At 43.6% G+C, this 9,620-nt stretch overlaps 1 long non-coding RNA gene across 1 annotated transcript in view; it reads left to right on the top strand.

Annotated features, from left to right (window-relative positions):
* Positions 1–1,129: 1,129 nt before the first annotated feature.
* Positions 1,130–9,620, top strand: part of LOC123380019 — a 160,993-nt gene continuing 152,502 nt past the window's right edge. Inside the window, exon 1 of the long non-coding RNA XR_006585235.1 lies at positions 1,130–1,938. This is a non-coding gene — a long non-coding RNA (uncharacterized LOC123380019). The remainder of the gene's footprint in view (positions 1,939–9,620) is intronic.

The following is a 9,620-nucleotide window of genomic DNA, read 5'->3' as shown; positions in this document are numbered from 1 at the left end:
GCACGTTCTTCCCACTCCCAGTTCTCAGACCTCCATTCCTCACTCAGAAGGGCCTGGCAGCCTTGGGTGATGTCATTTTAGTCCTGTGGTGACATCACTATTCAATCACTATTCAATAAATATTATTAAATAATTGGGGAAAGAAAGGAGTCCCTCCAAATGATTATGCTTCAGCCAGAAATAGGATTACTATACAATCAGAGCTTTGCAGCTAAACTCAGAACACCACAACCCAAAACTCAAAAATTCTGAAACTCCTCAGAGTGTCGATATTGGGCATCTAAACTGTGCCGTCTACATAACTGTCATCCATAAATATGTGGAAGGTCTAGAAGTTGACACCATTTGGAATTGTCCAATCTATGGCAGAAATGTAGGAGTTTGGGGACAGTACAGCAACTCTGTACAACTCTGGCAACTAACAGAATTGGACTAGAATCTTAATTTTGTGGTATTCGTGTTAACTCTGGGCAAGTGACTCCACTTCTTTTTAACCTCAGATTTCTCATCTGTAAAACCCTCTCTCCTGCTCTGGAGTCCTAGAGGAGCTGTAGTTTGCACTCTCATTGGCTGTTTTCCTGCTGGTGACCTTTCTTTGCTTCATACTTGGTCTTCCCTCAAGGTCATGGGAGCCCATGTCTTTGTTCTCAGAGTGCCTACCGTGGATGAAAGGAGTAGATGAGATCTAGGAGAGAATGGCTTTCAGTAGTTTTATTTTTTAAATGTCTATTTATATTTGAGAGGGGGGGAGGGGGCAAAGAGCAAGGGAGACACAGAATCCAAAGTGGGCTCCAGGCTGTGAGCTGTCAGCACAGAGCCCGACGCAGGGCTCAAACCCATGAAATGTAAGATCATGACCTGAGCCGAAGTTGGACGACCAACCGACTGAGCCACCCAGGCACGCCTCAGTAGTTTTATTTTTTTTCAATTTTATTTATTATTTTTTAAAATGTATTTATTTTGAGAGAGAGAACATGAGCAGGGGAAGGGCAGAGAGCGAGGGAGAGAGAGGATCCCAAGCAGGCTCCACACCGTCAGTGCAGAGCTGGACATGTGGCTCAAACCTACAAACCGTGAGATCACGGCCTGAGCTGAAGTCGGATGCTGGACTAAGCCCCCCAGGTGCCCCGGTTTTCAGTAGTTTTAAATTAGTGAAATATGTCAGGCTGATTAAAAGATGGGGCTAGAACGTGAGGGGGGTGTATTTGTGCTGCTCTCATTGTAACAGCCAACAGCCCCAGGTGTGCCTGGAGAAAAGGTTAAGGAGTTAGAATTTTTGGATAAAGTGGGACACTAAAATGTAAAGGTAAGAAGAAGGAAGTAAAGGAATTAGGAAAGTCATGAGGGAAATCTTCCTTTCATTGTATGGGTCCCATTTATGGAATATATGTATGGGTTTTCCGGATTCTGGTTTCTTGGAAAATATATGCATCATAAACGTGATGGCCTCCCATATTCATGTTGGAAAAGAGTAACAGGTTGGCATGTAAAAGTTCTTTGCAATTAAGGAAATGGATCTTCAGGTTCTCAGATCCCACAAAGGAATTTATCCACCAGGTGTGGGTGCTCCAGACTGTATTCCAGATATGTATCAAGAGTTCTTTGTTTTTAGTCATGCACTATTTTCTTGGAGGAAATTACAACTAAGGATTTAACCATGGACTTCTCAGGTAGGAATAGCCCTTGTTTTGGCACTATCCACAAGGTAGGCTGTTTATGCCTGGCACCTGAATCTTCTCTGCAATTTTCAGTGGGATCCAGCTTGTTCAGAGACTTTTCCCCAGTAACAGCTGCAAGGGATCTTTAAATGTGGGGCTCAATAAAACTGCTATGCTGGTCAGGAGGGAGCCGCGGGCATTGCTTTACTCTGCTGCCTGGAACAACAGAAAAGATGGATGAAAACAGATGAAAAAGCAGTTTTCAAGACTTTGGGATGAGGTAAGAAAGGGCAGTGATGTCCGAGGGGTGGCAAACAGATGAGGTGAGTGGGCCATATGGTCACCTCACTGCCTGGAGAGTTTCCAGGCCCTCAGAATGGAGAGGGAGGCTGGGCAGGTCCTAGTGGTCACTTTGAATTGAGAGATGGCACTTGGGAGGCTGTGGCAGCAAGAATTTTCAGGGTGGGTCTCTGGAAAGAAGACAGTTGAACAGACAGGGGTTTCTGGGGCTCTGCCAAGGGGCCCCCCTTGAACATTCAACTGAGTACCAATGGGTGTGTGCGTGTGAAAGAGCTATTTTCAAGAGGGGGGAAAGAACCACCTTAAAACCAGAAAAAACAATCTTTGAGGCCCACACAGGGCCAGGAATTATTCCAGTTTCTGCCAGACAGACTGGAAAACCAAATAATTGTGGGGTGCCAGGTAGAAGGAGTGCTCAGAGGGATTTGCTTCAGTGGTGGAGTAAAACTGGCCGAAGAGTGAATGCATCAGAAATGGAAATAGGTGGGTAAATGTAAAGACTTGTGTTTTTCTTATTGTTTGTGTCTTTATTTTTTTAAATTCATTTTTTAAGTTTTATTAGAGAGAGAGGGAGAGAGGGAGAGCGAGAGAGCATCCCAAGCAGGCTCCATGGTGTCAGTGCAGAGCCCGATGCAGGGCTCAAACCCACCAACCATGAGATCATGCCCTCAGCCAAAATCAAGAGACGTTTGACTGATTGAGCCACCCAGGTGCCTCTAGTTTGTGTCTTTAAAAGGTAATTTAAATAGCTATGTATTGTTAGGCTTATAGCATATGTATAGCTAAATTATCTGACAGACACGAAGACTGGGCGAGAAGAAATGGAAGTAAGCTGTTGCCAGGTCCCTCTCTGTTAGAGAGTCTGCGGTGCAGTGTGGCTCCATGGCAGAAGTGGTCCGCACTCCAGGGTGACTGTTTAATAAGTGCAAACAAGGGAGAGGCGTCATAGGAAAATGACATCAAGCTGGGCCCCCACGTGGATGGAGGGTTTTAAAGTGTTGTTATCAAGAACGAAGGGTCTTCAGGGTCAGGAAATAGCATGAAAAAATTAATGGAAGGAGACCAAAGAGCCTGTGTTGTCAATTGTAGACAGTCCCGTTCAGTTGAAAAATGGGAGTGTTCTCCGGAGCAGTGGCCACAAGGCTAGCGAGGTTAGTGGCAACTGAACCACGGAGGGCATTCTATAAATTTGTGTTTTCTTCTGTCAGCTGTGGTGGTGGCAGTTTCTGAGGGGTGGGAAGATCGGAGCTACACTGTAGGAATTCTATGACGCATAAAATGAATTGGGGTGGAGAGAGGCTGAAAGCAGGGAAGTCAGTTAGGAACTAGGACATTGGTAGCAATGAGGGAGACGAAGGGGTGGGTCACAGTGCATCAGAGAGGGAATTGTTAGGTTTGATGAAGGGCATGAAGGAAGAAAGAGAGAAAGCTGCTTACTGGTTTTGATCTAGCCTGGGAGGATGGTGGTACCTTGAACAGAAAGTTGGAACACAGGCGGGTTTGGGGTTTGTGGTTCTCGGCTTGGGTGTCAGGGAGGTGTCAGAGTACTGCTGCGAGGCAGACAGCTCAGAATGCAGGTTAGGAGCCCGACAAGAGCAGTTGTGGTTAGAGACCGAGACTGAGGAACCACGCGCGTATTGGGGGAGTGTTGAAGCTGTGGAATTGGGGATCACCCAGGGAGACAGTAGCGGGAGAAGGGTGCTCAGAGAAAAGAACTCTGGGTTAAGCTTTCATACCTTCTCACACCTGCAGGTAAGCAGGAACAAAGCCAGCAGAGTAGGTGTGTGTGTTTTGTTTTGTTTTTGTATAACACCTTGGTGAGATTTTTCTCTGGAAGGAAACGTCAAAAATTTTTGAAAAAATGGTTCCTTTAAATGGTTGTGTAGCTCCCTTATGTGCAGGTATGTGTGCATTTGCCAAAAAGGGGATTATTTTGCAGTATTGTAAATGCCGAAAGTGGAAAGATTGTGCGAGGCCTGCGGTTAACTTGTAGAGGCAAAGATCACGCTGAAGGGCTTCATACATGTGAGACACAACAGAGGATAAGGCAGAGGAGATCTCTAACACCTGCCCATAGTTTATCCCAGGCAAATTTAGCCGTGGAACGTCTCAGGTGCTGAAGTCCAGTTGGGGGCTGCACATTTTTACCCCTCATACGAGGGAAAGAAACTGAGGTTTGGTCACCTGCCTTAAGTCACAAGGAGCTGGCAGGAAGTTGGGCTGGGATTAGGCCCCAGGTCTTCTGACAGCTCTCTGGTCCTTTGCACCACAGTGAGCTTCATTGGCTGTGACCTATGCCCTTGGGGATCATTCAGGGTATTGCTAAGGGTGCAGACTTTCGTGCCAGTGAGACGATTTGAGGCCCAACTCCATCACTTGTCAGCTGTGCCCATTACTTGGCCTCTCCAGGTTTAATTTTCCCTGTTTGTGGAACAGGGACAGTGGTATCTATTTTGTTGGGCTGCTGTAATTAGAGCTCTCTGTATATGAAACTAACAGCATGGGCATTTGTTCTTTTACTGAAAACCAATTGGAAGGTTCAGGGGCAGTTTTGAGGGCAGAGAGCACTCTTTCCAGTGTTCTTTCCCTGCACACTCTGCCCACTTTCCCACGTACCAACATCAGCAAAATGCCAAGTGCATAGTAGGTGCTCTGGAAATACTGTAATTAAATGCCATTGAGCTTTAATGAGATGCCATGGACTCAGGCAGGATTTGCTAGCCATGGCCCTTGAGTGCAGAAATTTCAATGGTGGGGGGGGGAGGGGAGGAGAAGGGGGAGCTGGCTTTGTTTACATTTGCAGCAGAGACTGCTGCAAAGAGGGAGGCACTTTTATTTCCCTCGTGGACTGGCAGTTCATTTTGCTGTAGCAGCTGCTAATGGAAAATAATAAAACCCATTTTCGTCAGGCAGTATCTGGAACACTTACAGGTCAATTCAATGCTCAAAACAGATTGTTACAGAGCACATTAGTTCGTCATCAGCATCCACTTTGGTCAGGGGAGTTTTACCATTGGAAATTGAACTTACAGGTCATAGTCTGTTATGATTCCTGAATATCCTCGAATTTTTGTTAGTGGAAGCATATAGCCAATTATTATAAATGAACACACATCATCTTTCCATTTGTTAAAATCACAAAGGTAGCAAATTAAACGGGAAGAATTGAACTAGAGCAGCTGCAAAAATATGACTTCACTAATATTAAACCTATGTTCTGCCTATTAATTGAAGAATGTGGTCCCAGGTTCATAATAACCCCCCTCCTATAATACACTGCCGGGAAGTGATGTCAGTACTGTCTTTCAAAGCACTGAGACTGAAGCAGGAGATGAAATTCGAGGTGTTTCTGTTTGCTGCTGCTCCCACGTATGTGTGCGCGGGTGTCAGGACGGTTGTTTCCAATACAGTTAAATGAAGGCAGCTGGGAGTTTAGAACACAACCGCCATGATGGTGGTTGCCTGGTCTGGTGGAAAAAAATCCACCCTGGGCTTGAGGTGCTAAGTCTGCCATTTGCTGAGGTAGGACCGTGGGCATACTTCCCTAGGCCTCTATTTCCTCTTCTGCAAGATCAGGATTTTGGATTAGATGTTCTCTAAGGACATTTCTTCTGTATACTTAAAAAGTCATTCTTATGTATGTATGTATGTATGTATTTAGACAGCACAAGCAGGGGAAGGGCAGAGAGAGAGAATGGGAGAGAGACAATACTAAGCAGGTCCTGCGCTGTCAGCACAGACCCAACATGGGGCTTGATCTCACGAACCAGGAGATCATGACCAGAGCTGAAATCAAGAGTCAGATGCTCAACTGACTGAGCCATCCAGGGGGGCCCCTGTTGTTTCCTTATTACACAAAAATAATATATATTCATGGTGAATTCCCAAAACATAAGCAAAAAAGTATTAAACTCATGTATGATGCTATAATCCAGAGATACATGTGGTTGACATTTTGATGTATATTCTTCCAGCCTTTGTGTTTACCAATATATATTTAATTATACACAAAAAATGGGACCATTCTGTATATACACCATTTGCTACCTACTTGTTTTTACTTAACAACAGTGTGGACATCTTTATCATGATTTAAAAAAATGGAATCCCATTGTATGAATAGGCCCTCAGTTTCTCTAACCAGTTCCCTGTAAGTAATTTGGTATTTTTTAATCTCTTGCAACTTTTCACAGTTGTTATAATGAAAATCCTCATGGCTAAATCTCCAAACATTTCCAAATTCTTGTCTTAGGGTAAATTGCCCAAAGCAGAATTGCTAGGTCAAAAGTGACGCGTGTCTATTAGGTGTTGAATATCTATTGCTGTATTCACATAAAGTTTAGGTTATAGGACATGCTTTGGTGTCTTCAGACAAAATGAATTACAGTTAGTTTCAGAAATCCTGAGCGTGACTATTCCCTTTTATAGGATCTGTTGGAGTGCATATATACACGTGTACGTACTTACATGTGGGCAGGTTTGGTATGCCATTTTGCGATTACTGGGGAAGAAATGCAGTATATATTACAGGATCATCTTCCAACTTCCTTTCAGGGAGTAGTATTATAGAAAGAAAAAAATATCATTGTTCATTTCTGAGCATCCAGGTTATTTACAACGGATTCTCTAAGACTCTTTTCGTCTCTAACAGTTCATGAGGATGTTAGATTGATAAACATTTATTGAGTACCCAATAAGTGCTTAGTGATGAGGCATTTGGCACTAAGAAGCACAGTGTTGGGGGTGGGGGGAAGTTCACCTGACAAAGGCAAACCTATGTCACCAGAGGCTAGCTGTGTGGCACACGCAGTAATGCTCTAGGTGCCGAGAGAGAAGCCCTGGGGGCCCGCAGGGAGGAAGGGAGTTGAGTGCCATCTCCGAAGACCCTGTGTTAGCCTGCACTCTCTGATCAGCACCTGAGAGAAAACTGCCTCACGTTAGCTTAGCAAATAGGTATACATCTATTGACTCCTATAATCAGCCCCTAGGAAGACCAGGGATTTGGGATTCTTTTTTATTTTTTTTCCTCCCCTTCTGCTTTCTTCTCTCTACAGGTTGGCTTCATTCTCTCAAAATTCTCTAAGTTGGTGGCTGGAATTAGGGTTGCTAGCTGCTTGCGCTTAAATCTTCAAAGTCTTAAGTTCAGAGGGGAAAAACCTCTTTCCCGTCTCCAGTTTGAAAAAATCCTAAGCAGCACTCTGATTAGCCTGGCTGGGGTGCCAGGCCCACATGTACAACAGCATTGGGCCAAGAGGAGGCCTCATGATTGACCACACCCGTAGGCAGAGGATTGGCGCTATTGTCCTAAGAAGAGCAAAAAGGTTCACTTGTGTGGAATCTAAACCTCAACTCCCAGAAACCGTAGAATGGTGGTTATCAGGGGCTGGTGGGAGGGAGAAATGTGGAGACCCTGGTCCAAGGTTACAAACTTTCAGTTATAAGAGGAGTATGTTCTAAGCATCTAAGCACCATGTACAGCATGGTGACTACAGTTAACAATACTGTGTTATATACTTGAAATTTAAAAAGAGTAGGTTTTAAATGTTCTCACCATAACAATAAAAAACGGCAATCATGCAAGGTGAAGGATGCGTTAACCTTATTGTAGTGAGAATTATATATATGCGTGTACACCTTAAGCTTCTACAATATGTCCATTATATTTCAAGGCTGGGGAAAACGGAACAGGAATGCTGGGCAGACTTAAACATGATAAACATTTAAGATGGGTAGGGATTGCGTAAACAGCTTTAACAGGGCATATCAGCAGCAGGTGATTAAAGTATATGAATTGGATGAAAGGGCATGAATAAGAATGGAAAAGAAAGTATCTTCTTTAATTACCATAATTTTACATTAATCATTTCATGTTCATCACATCTCACAGATGTGCATGTTCACATTTTGTGGATAAGGAAAGTGAAGAGGTTAAATTAAGCCCTTCTTTAATATGATTCTTGTAAAGCCATAACCCACAGAGCCCAGTCCTGTACAATGTTTTGGTTTAAAAAATCAAAAGAAAACAATATACTAATGTACAAGAAAAATAGTTTCAGAATTGAATTTCTTTCCTTGGGTTTCTAGAATGTCATGGTGAGGCTCCCTATACCTTTCTGTGATGATCTCCTGCACTGGTTCTGAGCCTTGTTCATCTCAGCACTGTGACCTAGTTGGTGCGCCTCTAGGCTTTAACTCCCCTGCCCCAATCCTGACTGCACATTTCAAAACCCACAATAAATGGTCTTGAAGAGTAAGACTTTTCCTGGACTTCTGGGCAGGGAAGTCAAGCTAGAATCTGTTCAATGGGCAGGTTGAGGAAAGGCTGTGAATTTCACTGTTAATTTGGCTGCAACACCCTTTTTAGTGGAGCTGTGATTCTGACCCAGATGCTTCTCTGAAACTTGCATGTTTTCCGTCCTCCATGCTACCTGGGGAGAGCGCTGGAATAACAGAAGCAAAGACTGACTCTCCCCAGTCCAACCTTCTTAATCTTTGCTCTGCTAAAAATCCCTAACACTTAATGAAGTACCAAATAGTATAAGGTAATAGTCTGTTTTTCTCATTGTTTTCTGTGTTTTACTTAGGTCAGCCTGATACAGGCTGTCCCCTCGGCCTGGAATACCCTTTCCCTGCTTATCTTCTGATCAATGCCTACTCACCCCTGAAGGCCCAACTGATGTGTGTACGTCTCTTAGGCTGCCCAGAATTCTGCACATGTATCTTTAGTGTTAAGTTACCACGGCGCGTTGTGGTTATGGTTACCCATTTGCAAGTTGCAGGAAACTTTGTGCTTCTCTGGCACAGGAACCATGCCTCATTCACCTGCTTATTCCTTCCAATGCCCAGCATGGCTTCTACCACTTAGCTGCTCACTAAACACTTTTTTTTAAATGAATAAAAAGTTAATTATTCAGTTAGTCTTGTAGGTAGCGGAGGGCTGTGCCCTAAATGAGATGCTCAATAGCACTAACTGATCTGAGAGCAGGAGGGAGATGCTGTAAGTCCTTGAGCAGGGATTGACGTGATAAAATTCATGTTTCAGGAGAATGGATGTGGCAGCAAGATCTGTCATTTGAGACTTTCAGGCCTTAGAATAATTGCTGGTGTTTTGACATTCTTCTGTATCTTTGGGGAAATATATGGAACTAATGTGAAAGAAATTCTTTTGGGACCTTCTCAGAAGTAACTGGTACTGATTCAGCAAAACAAGGTATCAGAAAGGATCCTAGCATAGTCCCTCCCTCCCCAAGGCTTTGAGAGGGAGGCATATGCTCTTTTTACCTCCACATTAAGTGCCAGGAATTGTTAATGAACAGATCCTTTCCTTTTTGATTTCCTTGTGCTCTGTCTCCCTTCTGCTTTACATGTTTAGTTATGTATATTCCACTGAAGATAAGATTTACAACAGCCATCTTTCTTATATTTACAACTTGACTACTTTTTTCTCGTTGTAAATTGGTTCTTTGATGATTGGTTAACATTTGACACAATATTTTCAACCATCCCATGAGGATTTAATTTGTTATTCAGACACAAAATATTTTGTGATCTACACGAGTTGTATTTGGAATCTCCAAAGTTGATTGCTATTGCCTGGATAAGTCCTGCTGACCTCTGTCTCTGTAAGCGTTAGAGTTCTGTGTCATCTCATGTGAAACCACG

This window comes from Felis catus, chromosome C2 (genome assembly GCF_018350175.1).
Source record: "Felis catus isolate Fca126 chromosome C2, F.catus_Fca126_mat1.0, whole genome shotgun sequence".
NCBI classification, from domain to species: Eukaryota; Metazoa; Chordata; class Mammalia; order Carnivora; family Felidae; genus Felis; species Felis catus.
This window is presented reverse-complemented; position numbering and strand designations above follow the sequence as displayed.